We start from the raw sequence: 20,494 nt of genomic DNA, 5'->3' as shown, positions 1-20,494 counted from the left end.
GAACTTGTAGTTGACACCACATTCCTTCCACATAGCTGTCAAATATCCTGACATGAAGTTGGCACCTCTATCAGATATTACCTCCTTAGGAAACCCCACTCTGGAGAAAACTCCAAGTAAGGCCCTGGCCACAACAGGAGCTGTTGTGGTCCTAAGTGGAATTGCCTCTGGGTACCTGGTGGCATGATCCACTACCACCAGTATGAATCTGTGCCCAGATGCTGTAGGGGGATCCATTGGACCAACAATATCAATCCCCACTCTTTCAAAGGGAACCCCCACCACAGGTAGTGGTATCACGGGGGCCTTTGTTGTTCCACTTGCTTTACCACTGGCTTGGCAGGTTTCACAGGAGCGACAAAACTCCTTGGTGTCTTCAGACATGTGAGGCCAGTGAAAGTAAGGGACAAGCCTGTCCCAGGTCTTGTTCTGGCCTAAGTGTCCTGCTAAAGGAATATCATGGGCCAAGGTGAGAAGGAAACCCCTAAATTGCAGAGGTATAACCAACCTCCTGGTTGTACCAGGCTTGGGGTCTCTACCCTCTGTGTAAAGGAGTCCTTCCTCCCAATAAACTTTATGGGCACCTTGAGCATTCCCAGCAGCCTCAGCAGCAGCCTGCTGTCTGAGGGGTTCAAGAGAAGGACAGGTTAACTGAGCCTGCCCCAAGTCTGCCCTAGAAGGTGCCCCTGTCCCCAGAAACTCAACCTGATCAGGTTCAAGTTCTTCAGAGACAGTTCCTTCAGGGGTCTCAAGATCAGTTTCCTGTGAAGCCTGATCCTCACTTGCAGGCAGTTGGGAAGGCACATCCTTTACCCTCCTGTTCTTCTTCTTGGAAGGTGCTTGGTCCATTGTTCCAGGATCCAAGACCTGAGGTTCAGAGAGGCACTTTTTGGCCTGTGACCTGGTCACAGCAAGGACATGTGATGATATCCCTAACATCTCTGCATGAGTCCTGTACTCAACTTCTGACCATAGAGAGTTCTCCAGGTCATTGCCCAACAAACATTCTACTGGGAGATCAGCACTAACCACAACTCTTTTTAGGCCAGTTACTCCTCCCCAGGAAAAGTTAACAAGTGCCACACTATGTGTAGTAGTGACATTGCTGGCATTGGTCACAAGGTAATTATCACCTGGCATGTATTGTCCAGGATCCACAAAGTTAGGTGTCACCATAGTGACACTGGCACATGTGTCCCTGTAAGCTTGAGCCACTTTATTGTTGATCAAAGGCGTCTGTCTGTATTTGCCCAGATTACTGGGACTTATGTCAGGGGTCAAATCTATGTCCCCTTCACAAATCAGAACAGCCTGTGTAAGGGTTCTGACTAGGTCAGAATCTCCTTCAGTTCCCAAAGTGATACCCACTACCCCCTTGGTTTGAGGACCAGCACTGCTAGCTGTACTAGTGGGTGCAGTTGCCTTAGGGGCTGCAGTGCTGGGGGCTCCACCCTTTTTACACTCACTTGTCCAGTGAGAGGTGTTCTTACAAGTTTTACACCAGGGTTTCTTCTGACCTTCTCTCTTCTTCTTCTTGGAAGTTTGGGACCCACCCTCTGTCTCAGTTTGGGGCCCTGTTGAAGACTTCTGGTCTTTAGATTTCTGCTCCCCACCCTTCTGGTCTGTTTTCTTCTGGTCACCACCCTGGTTCTGGTTCTGGTTCTTTTGCTTTACTCTGGTTCTAACCCATTTATCTGCCCTCTTTCCCAATTCTTGGGGAGAGGTCAAATCTGAGTCAACCAAATGTTGATGCAACTGCTGGTTCTGACAATTGTTTAAAATTTGTTCTCTCATCAGCAAATTATACAATCCTTCATAGTCTGTAACCTTGCTTCCCAGCAACAATCCCTCTAGAGCCTTAGTGGCACACTCAACAAATTCAGACCAGTCCTGAGTCTGTGTCTTCTGGGTATCTCTGAACATTAACCTGTACTGTTCAGTGGTTAAGCCTAACCCATCAATCAGAGCACTCTTCAGGACCAGGTAGTTTCTAGAATCCCCATCACTAACTGTGAGGAGTCTGTCTCGGCATCTACCTTCAAAGGAGAGCCACAAGATTGCTGCCCACTGCTCCTGAGGGATCTGCTGTACTCTGCAGGCTCTCTCCATTGCAGTAAGCCATTTATGGATATCATCCCCAGCTTTGTAGGGGGGCACAATCTTACTCAGGTTTCTGTTATCAAAAGACCTGTCTTTATCCTTGTGGATATTGCTGCCACCAGTGGGTTCTATTATCCCACTCTCTCTAGGCTGTCTTGCTCTAGCAAGTTTCTCTTGGGCCAGGGCACCCTCTAATTCTTGCCTCTGAATCCTAAGCTCAGCCTCTCTCATCTTGGCCTCATGTTCCCTTCTCTGAGGGCTAGTCATCTCCTTCCTGGAGTGACCATGAGAGCCTCTAGAAGCATGGGAGTTGTTAGAGTCACCTGAGTGATTCCTTCTCCTCCTAGGCTTCTGGTTAAGTCCACCTGGGGGTCTGAATGGGTTGTTACCTGATTCAGTCCCAAATAGGCTTAAGTTAGCCTGGTTCAGTCTACTGACCAGCACCTGACTATTTCTGTCATCATCTGACTCACTGCTTTCCACCTCCTCCTCCTCTTCCTCTTCCTCTTCCTCTTCCTCTTCCTCCTCATCTACCTGAGGAGCTCCAGTGGTGGAGGCTTCCTCATCTACCAGGATGATAGGGGCAGGGGTGTCTACAGTGTCATCCTCTGAGGGATGGCCTCCTTCAGCATTCCCTGTGGGGTTTGCCTTAGAGGGCTTTATAGTCTCAGACTGGTCTAAGAGCTCTCTTAGGTGGTCTGTAGTAGGGGATGGCCCTGTCTTCAGACCCCTTAAGACACAAAGCTGTCTTAATTCCTTAAAGGAAAAAATAGCAAATTTGGATGGTGCCCTTGGAGGGTCACTCTCAACAGGGATGTTCCCAGTGGAACCCTCTGCTCCAGACATTGCTCTAGTGTGGGTGGATGTGTTGCAATCTACCTACACTAGTGTTTACCTACTAAACCTATCTAGTAGTTGTAGCTAGGGTGTGCTACTCCCTTTACTCTACAACAACTAAGTTCAGTAGAACTTATGTTTACTAGTCTTGTTTTATATGTACCTAGCAGGTACCTGTATGATCTTTCAAATGATAATCTCAAAGATTGTAATGGTAAAACAACAGCAAGCTCAGATCCCAATCCGCTGCTCACCAATGTGAGAAGTTGGCCTGGTATATAATGCTCACTAATTCTAGTGATCACTTTGTACCATGCCAAGCAACCCTTATGATGATGGTTGTAATTCAACCTTGTAGACCAGTTATCCTAGTGGTAACGTGGACAAAGGAGTCTTAGGCTAAACTCTGAAAGGCATGTGAAGCCAGCTGTATTACCACACACAACCCCCTTGAATACCAAATGAAAGGGACACCACACAGATATATATTGAAAATATATATTGATTTATTAACTATAAAATCCCCTGGACTCTTTATGAGCACAGAAGCACAAGCGTTAAATCACAAGACAGTTTAAAATACACAAAAGCTGCACAATATGGATGAGCCCTAGGGGCCACCTAAACCATATACTAAGAAAGTGGTATAAGAGATACCAATAGGAAAGGGAACAGACCTAGGGCCTTGGGAATCGCTGGAGCTATTCGAGACTAGCAGTGACTAAGTCGGGAAAGGCCCGCGGGACTCGGGTGCAGTGTTCAAAGTGCACGCACTTTCCAATGCAAAGTCTATGGTGCGTAAAAAGTACAAAGTTAGAAAGTTAAGAACCTTCCGAGTGACCAACGGAGCTGAAACTTAAGACACAGGCCCTTGAGATGTGTACCAGTGCAGGAGCACCGGCGGAGCTGAGTTACCTCACCCACAGGAAGCGGGTGCACAGGGTCGAAGTAGTGTCGGGTTTCGTCACGCTGGTCGATGGTGCTTGGAGCTGAAGATGCTGCAGGCGGCTCGATGTGAAGAGTTCCGGTGGATCCAAGGGTGGATCTGAAGATGTGAAGACCTGAAAGCAGAGGGGACAATGTTCAAAGTCACTAGCCAGTGACTACCGTGGAACCAGATTGGAACCAGGCGATGTCGGGTGCAAACAGGCGTTGTCAGGTAGCTTCTCTCTGCAGCCACGTGGACACCGGGAGTCGAGGACGTACTGGAGTCGGTCACGAGCTGTCCCACGCAGGCTTCTCGCTGTTGGCGGTATCGGCAACTTGATCGGAGCAAACAGGCCTTGGCAAATGCAAGCCACGCAGAAGTTGAAAGATGCTTAACACTCGGACCAGCAAGGTCAGAGCGAGTGCTCCTTTTTACAGGAGCTTGGGTAGGTCTAGAGCAACCAGACCTGCTGTGTAAATTGTCGGTTTCATCGCCAAGATGGCCGCTGACCACGGGGCTAGTGGCTGGGATGGCACGTTGAGTGGCACAATGCAAAAGGGCCCCACGCAGATCGTGGAGATGCTGGAGGGCTGATCTTCGGTGCAAGGGCTGCTCGGTGATGGGGGTTCTCAGTCCCCAAAGCACAACATCGAGGATGTCTCAGAAGCTGCGCAGTCAGCTTTTCGAGTGTCTTCCAAGAGGTCCGGTCCCACGTCACTTGGTGCCTCCACGGGTCCCTTCTTTGCAGGGACTGTGGATCGAGCTCTGAGAGGTCTGGGAGTCTGGTTTTTGTTGGGCTCTGGGCTCAGGCTCCGGCGGGAGGCGGCGGCAAAGCAGACGTCGAGTTGCTGGTTGGTACCTGTGTTCACAGGATGGCCACTCCTAGGCCACAAGGAAGATTCTCTTCAGTCTTCTGAGCAGCAGAATGTCGAAGTCCAGTCGTCTTCTTAGTTTCAAGTTGATTCAGGATGATCTGCTGTGCAATGGCACTGCTCCCACTCTTATTCCCAATCTGAGGGGTGGATCATCTACTAGGTCCCTCCTCTGGGAGGAACCAGGATGGGGGGCGGTTACACCCCCTTTCCTTTGTCCAGTTCCGCGCCAAGCCTGGGTCTGGAAAGTCCCAGGACCGGTTTGGACTGGCCTATGCACGGGGACACCTTGTGTGCCCCGGGCATGTCTGATTCTATTCAGCCCTGTCCTACCCAATACACAAAACCCTGTCTGGGGTGGTGCTCGCACCTCCCAAGGCAGGAAACCCTTTGTCCAGGCCACCATCTGCCGAGTTTCGGTCAGCAGCAGGAGGCCAGACTCGTGTCCGTGGTGGCAGCATCCATTTTGTGATGCTGAGGCTCTGGTTAACTTTAACCGGGGTTTAAGGTTACACACATGTCGTGTCCCTCTAGAAGGGTGGAATGCTATCCCCGTCGACAGAACTGTCGAGGGGATAGTATTCCAATTCGTATGACATCTTACTCGACATGTTTTGATAAAGCCAAACCAAAGATAGCATTTAACCGCGAGGATTATAATGCACTTAAGAGTATATGGTATGGCAATATCCCGGAACAGCTTAGGGAGTGGTTCCCGACAGCTGCAGACAGGCTCAGCTCATGCTAGAGCACCATCTCACATATTTCCAAGCACTCTGCCTCCAGGATTGATGAGGCCTTCCATAGGAGTGGCTGATAGGAACATATGTGTCCAGTTTAGGGTTAGGCACAGACATACTGTACCTCAGTAAGAGGTGATTACACCAACTTACCCCAGCTGAGTGATCAGCCAGTTGTGTCAAATATGGAGGCCAGGCCAGGGGTGGCACAATGCATGCTGCAGCCCCTGGTAGGCCTTGGATACACTTATGCCCTGGGTACCTATGATACACTACTACAGGGGCTAATAAGGTGAACCAGTTCCAATTCGTAATGCACCTAAAGTGCATTGGCAGTAATTTAGAGAGAGAACAGCAGGCTTTGGGTCTGATTAGCAGGCCCACAGCCACATTAAGTCAGAAACCAGTGAAGCAAAAAGCAAAAATTTGGGGTGACCATAGGATAGCAGACCCTACTCTCCTACACTTATGGTTCGTGAAGGCGAGTTTGGATGGATTCTCTGCCCTCATGGCAGTCTGCCTCCTTCTACTCAGCTAACATCAACAGATGGGAACTTAACCAGTGTCAATGAGGGCAACACTATTATGTCCTATCCCATGTCCAGCTCTTCGCCTGTACTCGTGCCCAGTTCCAAGCACTCAAATGAGAACTGATGTGCTAACATCAATATAATCCTAAACCTGAAACAGATTGCAATGAATCCTTAGGTTGCTGGGATACATTTGAAAATATCATGGGAGCAGATCAAATCCAAGATTATATCTGTTTGTATAGTTTTCAGCCGCATGATAATTGATGGGGAGGCATCCAACAATGTATGCAATGGCTCAGAATCTCTGGTTTTGGGAATCATGCCACAGAACCAGATGTTTTATGGATTCATTTTAGCTGAACTCATGCCTATAAAAGGTATTTTTAGGCCTGGAAAGTGGATCAGCAAAAATAACTTCCCTTTTAACGCAGGTGAGAGCAATTAGCTGTCCCTTTCTATGAAAAGTAGCACATTCTGAAAAGACCTGTGATTATGTTAGATAAGATTCCTCTCCTAGAAATACTTAAGTTAGACACAACTAGAACTCGAGCTATTTATAGTATGCTTCTAGGAAAGCTTCAAGATGATCATGACCAAACCGAAGCCACATGGGCCGATAAACTAGACAACTCTCATGTAGATATAGATATGAGTCTGTTATTATCATCACAGCTCCTCCTTAGCTCTAATCTCAAGGCTCAGATCTATAAGACTATTTATAACCTTTATTATACCCCGCTAAACTCTATGCCTGGGGCAAAAGGTTGAATGATAAGTGTCATAGATGTGGAAGAGGCCCGGCTACACTAATTCATATGCTTTATGAATGTAACAAACTAGCATCGTTTAAGAGGATGCTATCTGAGTTCTGGGAAGAAGTGTTTGGACATAGAGTTGCAGAATCTTCCACATTATATTTACTAGGGCAGGACAGCTCTCTAGACCTAAGTGCAGAAGAAGAATCTTGCTTATTTATAGGAACAGCAGTATATAGAATTAAACTAGCAGCCAGGTGGAAAGAGGTTGATCCACCCACGTTCCAAATGTGGTTATGTCGTTTCCTAGGTGTGTACAACCAGGAAAAAGCTATATATGCTTCTAGAGGTAGGCGGGCTAGAAGTCGAGGCGCTAGGATCTGGTCCCCTATAGATAGATGGAGTGAGTCTATTATGAATGTTTGAATTAAATCATTTTCATTGTAATTTTTTTTTAGCAGGTTTATAATAAGTATATGGAATGTTTGATTTGTTAATATGACTTTATGCAATTCTTTGTTAAATTTAAGATTTGTATTCGTATTGCTTCCTTTTATTTGTTTGTGTTATCAGAGTTGCTTAATAAACAAAAAAAAAACCCAAAAAATGTAGCACATTCTCACTGGCTGAAGACTGACCTGTTAGATCTTGCACAAAGAAGTATTTTGAAAAACAAATGTCTATCCCCTGCAGCATTGTAGATGTGTAGATACAATTAAGACAGCACAATCTGGCAACAGTAGTGAAGCGCAGGCAATGAGAGAAAGAACAGCTACAAAAATAGATCTACATCTATTCTCAAAAGTAACTTCCCATTTTGAGGAAGCAAGCACAGGGATGCCTGGGTGGGATATCCCTCATGTAGTCATATCCACATTAATTTACATTTAGTTGAAAGTGAGATGTTTCATTCAGTGAGGAGAAATCTTCAGATTTTTAGCAGTCAGTAGACAGCGTCTCTAAGAGAGGAACATGTAACAATCTTGTACCTCTGAACTTATAATCAGCTGCTACCAAATTCCACTGGCACCTTAACGAGGCCGCGAGGCATTAGTCTCAATCTACTAAAGGTACCCTTCACAAATGAACGAAAAAAATCACATGGAACATCGCTCACGTGACTAGTGGTACCAGTCTCGCTGCTGGGATGGGGACATTTGCACGCACACAGACGTTATCAGGAAATTGCCTACCCAGCAAATCGGGTGGTCTGCAACAGAGTAGGTGAATTTGGAAATAAAGAAGATATGGCCCCACTAATTAGTATGTCTATGCAGTGTAGAGAAGAGGTTTACATTGAATCTTCTACTTTGCCTACTGTATCAAATAATGAGTTGCAGCATTTTGAAGGCCTCATTGGAAGCACTGTAGCATAACCCATAAAAAGGGCAGACATGAACTATTTTCATAGACATTTTTTCGATGATTCTTTTTATGAGATTTTCATATGTCACAATAAACAACAGCCAAACCAGCTATTAATCAGAGCATTGGTACCAGTAAATATAATATCAGTGTCTTATTCTCACGACTCTACTTCTGTCCCACTTTGCCACCTTTATCATCAGCCATCAGACGTACTATATAGTAATTGTGTAACAAATGTACTGTGCCTATTGATTAAATAATATCCTTAACATTCCCTTTTCTCCAATATGCTAACTGTCCACATGTTCCTCGTGTTGCAACATATTTTTTTAGGATGTGTCTACATCTCATCTTAATATGACCCCCCCCCCCCCCCCACCCCCCTCGGTTGTAACACTTGTACAATATTTGTTAAAGTGGTACATAGCTTTGAACAAGTCATGCTTTTATCTTCAAACGTTGGGGTCAAATGTACTTCCATTTAGACAGAAGGCATTGTTTCATTAAAGGTTAGAGGCGCTGATTTCATCTTAATGTCAGTTTGCATAATATGCCCACATTGTGATAAATCGTTTAAGAGGCTAATCTGCTGTTCTGTAGACTGGTGCTGTCCATCAACAATTCAAATACACCCATGCACAGTCTAACACGTACTTCATCCATAGCTACAGAATCTTGCATTATACACTAGTCTGATTGTGTTTTCTTAGTGGTGCCTTTTATGTTGCTATTAGCGTGTGCTTCTCAATCAATCAGTCAGTATTTATAAAACGCTGCACCTCACCCGTGAGGGTATGCATGCGCTGGAGTCTTGCAGGCATCAGTCTAAGAGCCCGGTACTGAGTTATTTTCTGAAGTTCATGAGAGATGGTGACGTTCAAAGGTGAGGGTTGTTCCAAGCTTTGGCGTTGAGGTAGGAGAAGGAACTGCCTCCAACGTGGTGGCTTTGTCTGGTGCAGGTGGTGTGTGTGAGGTTGCAGGGGGCAGAGTGCCAGTGTTTCGAGGGTCAGTGGAAGTTCAGGCGATGGTTGATGTATGTTGGTCCGTGGTCAATGAGGGGTTTGTAGGTATGTGTCAGTATCTTGAATTTATATCTTTTCTGGATCAGAAACCAGTGGAGGGTCCTGAGGTGGGGGTGAAGTGGGTCTGCTTGGGGAGGTCAAAGATGAGTCTGGCCCCTGAGCTGTGTATCATTTGGAGTCTCTTCAGGAGTTGGGTAGTGATTCCAGCTTAGAGTGTGTTTCCTTAGTCCAGGCAGCTGGTGACAGGGGCTTGAGTGATGGTTTTCCTTATGCTGACGGGATCTATCTGAAGATCTTTCAGTGAGGGTGTGAATATGAGTTGGACGGGCCACCAGGTGTCATCCCCTGGGGAGGTGTTGTTTCCAAAGATCAGCACCTTAATCTTATCCATGTTGAGCTTTAGGCAGCTGGACTTCATCCTTTCCGCCACATTCATCATGGCTTTGTGGAAGCTGCTTCTCGTGGTGGAAGTGCCTTTGCAAAGAAATTATAAATTAGTTCACAGCACAATAAAACTGTAGACTCAATTTGCTTCTGTAGAAGGGGAGGGGGTTTGGCTATTCTGTCTTATAATGTAACAGGGCTTTTCATAATATACAGGTTATTGAAAATGCTGATTTTTTTTATAGGCAGTTGCTTTCTGATTGTGGCACTTATATTACATTCTAGAGCATGACAGTTTAAATAAACTTTTTAAACTTCCTTCTTGTCTCTGTCATATCTTATTGTGGATGAGTACAAGTTTGTGAGCGAAAGTGGGTGTCCTGTAACTATGATCCCTGAGAGGCTCGGGAGTGTTGTGTTCTGGGGCATCAATTCTGGAAATGAGTAGGACGGCAAGTGACACACTATAGCTAGTCAGACTCATGGTTCTAAGTTGGTAGGGCGACATAACATAACAGGTGTATTTATAAAGCACACGTTGACACCCGAGCAATGGGGCATCTTGGCGCTGAAACAACAGATGTATATTGTTACCCAACTCAATGGTACTCATTTTATCGACCTCAAATGGATGAAAGGCTGAGTGGACCCGCCGGGATTTGAACCTGCGACCATGAAGTTGAACACAGGCCAGTGCAGTGGATGCATTAGTCCACTGAGCCACCAGACCTTCAGTCTCTATCTACTAATGAAACCTCCGTAGCTGATGATGTTCATTCTCCCTGTCATAAAGGAGTGGAGAAGCTGCAAGGCCTTTCATGAGACTCCCATTTCCTTCAGCGTTGAACCATAGGTTTAGGAGAAACGGTATCGAAAGCAGCCAACAGATCAAGTATAATCAGCACCGCTGATCCACCCTGATCTACCTCCATGTGGATTTGATCAGAGGCAGCAATGACGGCACACTCAGCACTGTGATTGGCGCAGAAACCATTTTGAGACGGGTCTAGGATCTCATGTGGTTCAACAAAATTCATCCACTCAGTGTTGATGAATTTCTCTAAGACTTTTGCGGGCCGGAAGAAGGGAAATGGGGTGAAATTTCTTCAGATCGGAGAGGTCAGCATTGGGTTTTTTCAGTAGTGGTGTAACAATAGCCTCCTTCCAAGTATCAGAGCAGCTGCCAGATAGGAGAATGTTGTGAAACACCCTACATAGGAAGTTTGTGATTGGGTTGGGAATAGGTGTGGGCGGAAAATCCGTTCCGCTCGCGGATTTTGCGGATTTTCGGGAAATTCGCAATCCGCGAGATTCGCGAATCTCCCGCAAAATCCGCAAATCCGCGAGCAGCGGATTTTGCTCGCACTGCTCGCACTGTTCGCGTGAGTTCGCGCCCCGCGAATAAGTGCAAAATTGCAGAAATACGCTCTTAGCAAAACTGAAAGTAACTACTTACCAGGTTCAAAAGTTCAGGCTCATCATTAGTAGCCATTTCCTGTAGTGCTTCCTGAGGGGCCCCTCCAGAGTTCAGTTGCCAGTTGAAACTATTATGTGACCCTGCTCTGAACCTCAGAATAGTTACACATATGCCACAAAGGTCCTGAATTACAGCTAAGGGAGACAAGCAGGAGCCAGGCTGGAAGTTAAAATCCATTAATCAGCCCCTAATTCATTATTGTCAGTTGGGGCAGGGCAGGTGTTGTAACTAATTTTGCAACAATGAAAGCACTTAGCAAGTGCAAAAGATCACTAATCAGGGCGCACTAAGGAAGCAGGTGCCAGCTAAAAAAATATTCTGTGACACATTAATCAGCCCCAAATTAATTCAGGTCACTTGAGGCAGGGAAGGTGTGCTTTGCTTTGCCGAAAATAATGTACACTGGACAACCAGAGGGTGTGGTGATGAAACAGAGGGTGGCATGGGTGGGCCACAGGGTGGCATGAGTAGTCAGAGAGTGGCAGTGGTGACAGAGAGTGGCAGTGATGAAGAAGAGTGTCCCAAACAGGCTGGACACGTAGAAACAACAAGTTCGCAAAACTTGCGACCCGACAGGTACGTTCGCAAATTGCGAAATTGTAAAAACCCTCGCGAACTGGCAGAAACACGGGCGAACACAAAAAAAAAAAAAATCCGCAAATTCGCGGGAATTCGCGGATTTTGCGGATTGCGAATCCGCAAATCCGCAAAATTCGCGAACGCGAGATCCGCAAAATTCACCCATGCTTAGTTGGGAACCAGCTTGAGTGCGAGGGGCATACAGGGGACCGAAGGTGAGCCAGATTTAAAGACCATAAGGAGGTCCTGGATTTGTTGAACAGTGATCTGTTATGGGCATTATGAGTGAAAGAAGCGTCCTTTTCACAGTTCTGAATGACCTCCTCAACATCAGGTTCCTCAATTTCCATATGACCGAGCTCCTGAAAGATTTTAAGGACTTTGTCATGGAAATAGGCGGCTATTCAGTCACATAGGTCTTGAGGGGAGAGCAGTTGTGTCCCTGGTGGCTCAGAGATGTCCTTAATGACCTTGAATAGCATACTAGAGGAATTGTCTGCTGCAATGATCTTTTTGGTGAGGAAGTGGGATTTGGCTTGGAAGATGGCGAGTTTGTACTTCTGTTGCAGAGATTTCTGCTTGGCTTTTTCTCTAGCACAATGGTCCATGCGCCATCTACGTCCTTGCCTACTTCACTTCCTTCTGAGGGAACTAAGGGGCATATTATCAAGACAGACCAAAAATTAGCGCAGTTTTAGCGGCAGAAAACGTCCGCTAAAACGGCGATAATGGGCTTGATAATATGCTCTATGGAATTCCAATTGAAGCCCATGTTAAATGTGAAGGATATCTAACATGGGCTTCAATTGGAATCTTAGCTCTTCTGAAGACACAGTTTTTAAAAGGGGCAGCAGTGTCAAGGGCCTCATTAATCAAGTTAGGGATTGCCACTAACACCTGTCAACCATACATTGGATCATCAAAATGTGGCAGAACACGTGACAGGGAATTCTCTGGCTGATGAGGCAGCAAAATATGCAGCTGCCACATGTGAAATAGCTGTGGTAAAACACATATGATAATACCATATTGGCTCCTGTCCAGGCTTCTCAGGGCTGGCACTGCTTTACCTAATGTTTTCTTTTCTAAATATTCATATTCCCTGAATGAGCATCAGGTTCATTTTGTAACTAAACCTGGGGTTGGGGATCGCACGAGTCCCAACCTTGACCGCAGACAATCTTTAATTGTTGCAGTGCATTAAGGTGTTGCTTTCTCGCATGTGGGAGTCTTTCGACATTATTGGGCGAAAGGTTTATACCAGCAAAGCAAGAAATATGTTTCATGATCTGACATTTGTCAACAAATTAAACGTTCTACTGTGTCTCGACCACTGCAGACTCATTTATTTATATCAAATCAGTCTTTGGACTTGTGAGAGGCTGGCTTAGTATATGATGCTCACTTATGTAAGTGCAGCACCTTGCACTAATCCAGACAACCCTTATGCTGATTTTAGTGGTTTAGACAACCTTAGACAGGCTCTCTAAGTGGTAGCTGTGGAAAGCAGCCTTCAGGCTTAGGCTAGGAGGTGTGTAAAACAGCTCGGTTTACCAATATTGAATCCTTTGCATAGGCTAAGTGAAAAAGAATGACACAGTAGATATTTATTACAATCACTAACTAACACTATACAATATCTCCTACCTGGAGATATACCGACAATGCACACAATGCTTCAAAATATAACAATAAGCAGTACCTATATTAGGTGGTGCCCAGGGGGAGACCAAACCATATCCAAAATTAGTGAAATGCAAACGTCAACAGTAGATGAAACTGTATCCAATAGTTGTAGGGAGTTGGGGACCCACGATACCACCCCAGGTGAGAGTCAAGGTGTCCCACGATAGTCGTAGGCCAATAGGATACCTAACTGCTTACTCAATACTACTCAGGGTATGTTTTGGCTGCTGTCTTTAAGGGGAAAATACCCTTCCCAGTGGACCCTGAAGTGACCCCATGGGAGACAGAAGGTTGAGGAGTCACCCCACCCATGGAAACCCTCGGAATCGGGATACCTACAATCACTATCAAGCACAATCGAGGTCTTCAGGCCTAGACTGCTATTGCACAAGGATGAACGAGTTTGTTGGAACCCTGGCAAAGGTTTGTGTTGAAAAGTACCTGAAAGCAGAGGAGTCTATGCCACACCAGGAGGCACTGAAGACAAAGAGAAGTGTGGAGAAGTGTGGCTCACTGGTTAGAGCAGGCAGACCCTGAAGCAGAGGTCAGACCCGGGACCAGGGTTCAATTCCCGACGCGGCAGGGTCTTGAGCTCAAATGTCCATGGACTCGATAATTCTCGCTTCGGTGCCTGACCTAATCATGGGTTCACACTCTGCAACTCTGGGCATTAAGCTTGCTTAATCTCCACAACGGCCCCCCGCGGCGGGATGCCTGGCTTTCACCTTGGGGATGCCCTGTAGGGGCTATCTCACAGGGAAAAGCCAGGACGGGTTCCCAAGGCAAGCGCGGAGATACCCCTCCGTGGGTCGATTCAGGCGCTATATAAGAACATAATAATAATAATAAAAAAGGCAACTTGAGTACAGTGAAAAAAGATTAGATGAAGAGGCTTCAAGTACGGGTACTGCCCGAGACACCTGGATACTGTAGACAACAGAATTGGTTCAGCCAACCAACCACGTTGGCACGTGTCAGTTATATCAGGGACAGACTAGTTGACAGAACCTTTTGATGCGTCTGACTCTGTTGGTACAAGTCGGTCATAGTAACCATTGCGGTCACTGGGTGATGAAGCAATGCAGCAACACGGGGAACACGGGGTTTGGTTACAGGGCGTTCTATGAAGGACGCTGTCCTCAAATTGATGAGAGGCAGCACAGTCCTCGAGGGAACGCAGGTCCACCACCTGTGTTGCAGAGCCTTGTGGCACCGTTGGAGCCCAGGTACGTCAAACCAGTCGATTGTGTTGCAGTACCTGCAGATGTAGGGGAGTGACTCCTTCACTTCAAAGAAGATTCCTTTGAATGTCTTTAATGTCCACAGGCCCAGGACAGAACCTGTATGGAGCACGGACACTGAGGGTGCAGCAGGTTTGCAGGACAAAGAGGACAGGAGTAGACAGAGTCCTCTCAGTTGCACTCTCGGACCCAAAGCAAAGGGCAATGCGATCAGTTCAGCACAGTTAGCACAACTCGGCCAGGATGTCCAGATTGTCAAAGAAGTGGAGTTGGATCTGAATCGAATTCCACAACTAATCTAGGGTCCCACCCACAGGTAAACCCTTAAGCACCATCAGGAGAAGGTTGGGATCATTCAGTGGACCCTCTCAGAGGAGGGGCTGGACAGTGGTGAGGATACTACCATGTCCTTTGTCCAGTTTCATGCCAGAATGGAAGCCAATGGCTCCTTGAGCTGGTTTGAACTTTATTATGCAATGAGTGCACCAAATGTGCCCTTCTAGTAGACCATGCTGTGCTGGCAAGTGCCCCTACCCTGGCCTAATACACCAAATCCTGTTTGGGAGGTGGTTACACCTCCCTGTGACAGGAACCCTGTTGTCCTACCTTCCTCTCCTCCTCCAGCAGCAGGTGGGCAGAATTGTGTCTGTGGTTGGCAGCAGCCCTAGATTAGTGTCAGGCTCTGTAAGATGGGTCCCAGGATCATGGAGGGTCTCCCAGAGGGGCAATACAGAGTATGATTCCATCATATTTGATACTAAACATGCTCATGTTTGTTCCAGCCAGTTTAGATGGTCGTCGCGTAACGACGTATGGCCTCTCTATATTGTAAAGGCTGATTCACTTACAAAGTCTGGAGGATGGACTCTGGAGTTTGTAGGAGTGGTCCGCTCAAGCAGGACCATCCTCACTGTAATAACCGAGCATCATGCATTTGGGGCTGAAAGGCCTGCTAGAGGGGTGACTTATAGGTTTCAAGTGCAGTTATAAGGGAACTTACATCTTTCCTGAGAGGTGCAGGCGCCAACTCACACAGGCTGCAATGGCAGCCTGTAGTCAGAGTTTGGTGGGGCCATTATGGGTTGCATAATACATGCTGCAGCCCATGGGGGACCCTTGGTGTACCTAGGCCCTAGGTAAGTAACATATACTAGGCACCTAATAGGACACACCAGCAGTCTATTAGGAATGTACCAAGGTACCCATCAAAGCCAGTTTAATGATGAAGCACAGTGGCTGTGTTGTTGATTAGCAGGATCCCCAGTCAGACTAGTCAGAAAAACAGTAGAACATCAGCAAAAAGGGGTTGTAACCATGAAATCAGATCCTTCTTTCCTACAGGGTTGTATTTATCTTGATTACTGAGGTCCTTTAGTTTCCTATACTGCTTTCAAATGTATTTTGGCTGCAGTTGATTCTTGCTCTAGGTTACTCTAGGTGTGGCCACAACACTCGGCTGATGCTCAAACTGTTATTAAAAATGTGCAAGTCTTCATCAGGACTTATGCCTGTTGCGCATTTCACTTGGACCAAGGTCAGGCTTTTGCTTCTAAAGTGCACCATGATTCGATACCATCCATGGATGTGCAAATGCATTTTTTTTCTCCTTATTGGCCTGAGGGCACTTCTGTTGTGGAGAGAATGAACCGTGACTTAAATCAATCCATAGCAGTGAGGGTATTAGGTACAGGGTGTGGTTGGTTGAATCATCTCTATGGGGTTCAACTAGCATTAAATGATCTCCCTAAAAGATCTCAGGGTGGGCAAATCTTGTACGAACTGCTGTTTGGCATCAAGATGTTTATTCCAGACCTAGATGGTCCAGATGTGGTGGCAGCCGCAACTTTCGATGTAGATTGCCACTTTGCTGCCTTACAGGATGTGCAAACGTCCATTAGCACTCTAACTCTCACACATTTGCCACCAGCGCTTTGATCAAAGACTAAGACTCAAATTCCTCTTTCTGGTTGGCTTCCCAAGGCTGGAGACATTGTTCGCAAATAAGTGGCCCTCAAAAATTAATTTGGCCCAATTTACCGTGCCCCTGTTCCAATCCTTGGTTTCCGAGGTACATGAAACTGTCATTTTGCCACAGTTTCTAGGTCATACGGAAAATCATTTTGTTTCAATTGACCATGTCAGGCAGCAACTTATGGCCAATTGTCCATTGACTGCTCAGGTTGTTCCTTCTGTGACTGTCTTGGATCTGGCATCGCTTCAGCACTACTGTGAGCATATGCTTCAGCTCTTTGCCATGATTCCCTTGCAGGAATTGGATGTGGATTGGTATTTAACCTTCCGCTGTGCTTACTTCACCTGTGTGCAACCTGTATTTCACTGCATCTGGTACTCCTTTCAATGGGCACTAGGACATATGCATGGCTCGACAAACACCTGCTTCCCTGGATCTTGAACTGCTGATGAATGCCTTAGTGGCCCATTATCAGGGCTGTTCCTTGGGTTTGCAACCTCCTCAAAATCTAGTTGTGGAGCAAATAGACAACAGGAGTTCCTGTGCATCAGCACAGCGATTGGTAGAACAGAGTTTTGTTGATGTCAATGCAGATTGCCTAGTGACAGCATCTGCATCTATTGGAGCTGAGGATCATGTATGTTCTTTGGAACTTATGAACTAGGTCGTAGACTTATCCATCTATATGGAGTAGGACCCCCATCATGGAGTCCTTTACCTCTGCAATGGCTGCTTACATTCTGGTCTCAACAACACGTGTTAATTCAATATTTTTTCTTTTTAAAGTAGTCAGCTGTTAACTCCTGAGATCGATTGATTCTTAGTGCTGGTTTTGAGTTTGTTTACCTTTAGTTCTTTTGCCGCTTTACATGTTTCCTTCCTGATCAAGGAGAGGGTGTCATGTGTTCTATACAGGGCCCATTGTACTTTTCCCTATTTTAGCCTAACTGTTCATCAAACAGGCCGCATTACCTTTCCACATGTTACTATATAAACATATTTGCCTCTGTGCCACATTCTATTCTCACACAGAACCTGCAGTTATTTTCTCGTTCTGTTCTTTCCTTGGATTTAGTCTGCACAGAAGCGAAGGTCAAACAACAATGTCCCTTGTGGTTTTGTTCTGCTCTGTCACTCGCACCTAGACATAACACAAAGGTGCAGTTGTTTATGAATATGTGAACTTTGTCATATAGGTTTGAACAGCAATGTAACACATAGAGACACAGATTTTCTGAGAGAGGGTCACAGCTGTATCTGAGATGTAGAACGCTCATCTGTGTATGCAAAGGTACGGGGTCCGCAACTAAACCTAGAGATTGTTGCTGTATAATCAGTTTGCTTCTGTAGAAGGAAAGGGAGGTTAGGCTGTTTTGTCTTATTATATGGCAGGGCTTTTCAAAATATATGATTTATTACAATGTGCCCATTACCATGTCAATGCCTTTACCACGCAAATCTTTACCACGCATAAGTCTTTACCATGCATGACTTTACAATGCATTATATATTCAAACTCATTGTGATGGCATTCTTGTTAAGGGCATATTCTTGGTAAAGGCATGCATGGTAAAAGCATTTGCGTGGTGATGGATGCGTGGTAAAGGTATTGCAAGGTTTGAATGGCGTGATAAATGATATTTCCCATTACTGCCCAGTGTTTCCGAGCTTCACTGTCAGCAACACTGGCATTAACTTGGAGATATTTTTAGTTAATGTATGCGCACAAGACTTAAAAGATACACACAGACCCTTTCTGTGCCCGTGCAGTTCAGAAAACAGCATCATCATATGCCCCAGGCCTACTTGGCTTTGTGAGAGCAGGAGCAGCACCAGGAGTGACAGTCAAGGGGAGACTAGTGCAGAGCTGAAATACCCGTCTTTCATTGGCACCCTTCACATCCAGTGCATAAAAGAGCTCAGACATGTTCCCACTATGAACTGCATCATCACTTCACTTATGCACCCATAATGCTGCTCAGGCCAGGCTCAACATTGTTCAAATTGGAACCGATGAGACATGAAAAGAGTAGAAACAGCAATGCTTGTATTGTGTATCTAGCAAGTGAAATAATAATTGAAATCTTGAAGATTTGTGCTTTCTTAGTTTAATAATGTGTTATCTTAATATACAAATAGAGCCACCAAGATGTCCACTCAGAAATTGCTTTGCCAAATTTGCTGCTGTATCTGCGTTAGTATAAAAAAAAAATTATCTGGGAAAGGACTGGGTTTTTTACCTACATATAAAATTGCCTGAACAAGAGACTTTGGAATGGTAATTTCTCTTTTGAAAGAAAAGCCTTCCTCAAAACCTCTTTGATCCACAGTAAACTACAATCATTATTGCTAAGTTGCCAGGTCAAAAAGCATTACAAGGTTGGCGATACGCTGCAACGGACGGACTGTCCTTTTCCTATTACTTATTCATCAAGGAGCCAGGCCCGTGCATTACTGGCCCCATCGGGGTTTCGAGATCTTTGGTAATTTGTCAGATCCGGGGTGTTTCAGACGCTTCACCCGCATCAATGAGGTGAAATGTCTGTGTGAAACACTAAAGGATAATGGGAATTACCGGACCTCTTTAGCAATCGGTAAGCTTTAAAGAGCTGCCTAAGTGCAAGAGAATCATTCGCACTTCTGATACTAGTGCTCTTGATACAGTTTTTGCCTTCCCTATAGGTGAAGCCAATTTGCACGTACCTCCCTGTTAGACCTGGCACAATTGGCGTGGGTCTCCCTTCCTTTTTTGCTGTTGCCTCATGTATTTTCGCTGGTGTTAGATGCTTTGGGCACTGTGCCACTGCTGTCAAGTGCGACACTGCAAGTGCTCCCTATTGTAAATTGATATATTAATCAGTGGTTCCATGTGTGGCTATTTGGTTTACTTGTCAGACCCTAGTACAGTGCATTGAGTGTGGCCAGGGTGTGTAAATACAAATGCTGCTGGTGGGCTTGCAGCACTGGTTGTGCCACCCACGAAAGCAGACATGCAAAATGTGTCTAAGGTCTGCCATTGCAGAGCCTGCATGCAGTCTGGTACTGTCATGCTGACTGGGCAAGTGCACCCACTTGCCAGTCCCTAAACTGTCCCTTTTCTTCATATCAGACACCCCTATGGTAGGCCCAAGAGCAGGGTGCATTGTAAGTATAAGGTAGGACGTGCCCTGATGTGTGTGGCATGTCCTAATAGTGAACTACAGCCATTTTTGTTTTTCACTATTGCAAGGCTACCTATTCTCCATAGGCTAGAATGGGCAGTTAGATTATTACATTCTTATAATCCTAACTGACTCAAACAACATGGTAGAAATTCGAGTTTAGTATGCCTGGACTCAGAATGATAAAGTATATATTTTAGAGAAGTTAGTTTTAACAATCTGTGTGTGAAAATACCACTTTTAGAAAGTAGGTATTTTCTTGCCTAACCTTTCAAGCCTGCTACTTCTAGGTTGTGTATTCCTTGTCTGGAGTTTGTAAATGACAGGACTGAGGGATTCCAAGAGACAGGATGAGTTAGCCCAGTGGTGAATAGAGAGATCTGCATCTAGATGGGAGGGAGGAGTTGCACCTGAACCTTAAATAGGGCTGTGCCTGCCTTCCACAATGATGGCTCCTCCTCCTGGGGTGCGGCTGATGTCTCTGCCCTGCACACTGAAAGAAGAGAAGGAATGATGTCAACAAAGTGCTCCAGGGTTGTACTTGCCTTCCACAATGCTGACTCCACCTCCTGTGGGGCGTCTGATGTTTCTGCCCTGCACTGTGAAAGGAAAGGAGAAGTCTGGTAAACAGAGTGCTTTAGAACTGGTTTGGACTGGGCAAAGGCCCCTCTCCCCTCAGAGAACAAAGTATTTTGGGGTATAAATTTTGGGACCCTGATCCCATGAAAATAGATCACTTTTGGACTACAAGAAAAAACCTTTACTGAGGAGAGGAACCTGAAGAAACTGATGAGAGACTATTCCTAAGCTGAAGAGCTGAAGTGCTGCTTACGGGATTG

Source organism: Lissotriton vulgaris, chromosome 3_1, assembly GCF_964263255.1.
Source record: "Lissotriton vulgaris chromosome 3_1, aLisVul1.2, whole genome shotgun sequence".
Taxonomy (NCBI): Eukaryota; Metazoa; Chordata; class Amphibia; order Caudata; family Salamandridae; genus Lissotriton; species Lissotriton vulgaris.
The sequence above is the reverse complement of the archived record's forward strand: the minus strand, read 5'-3'. Positions refer to the sequence as shown.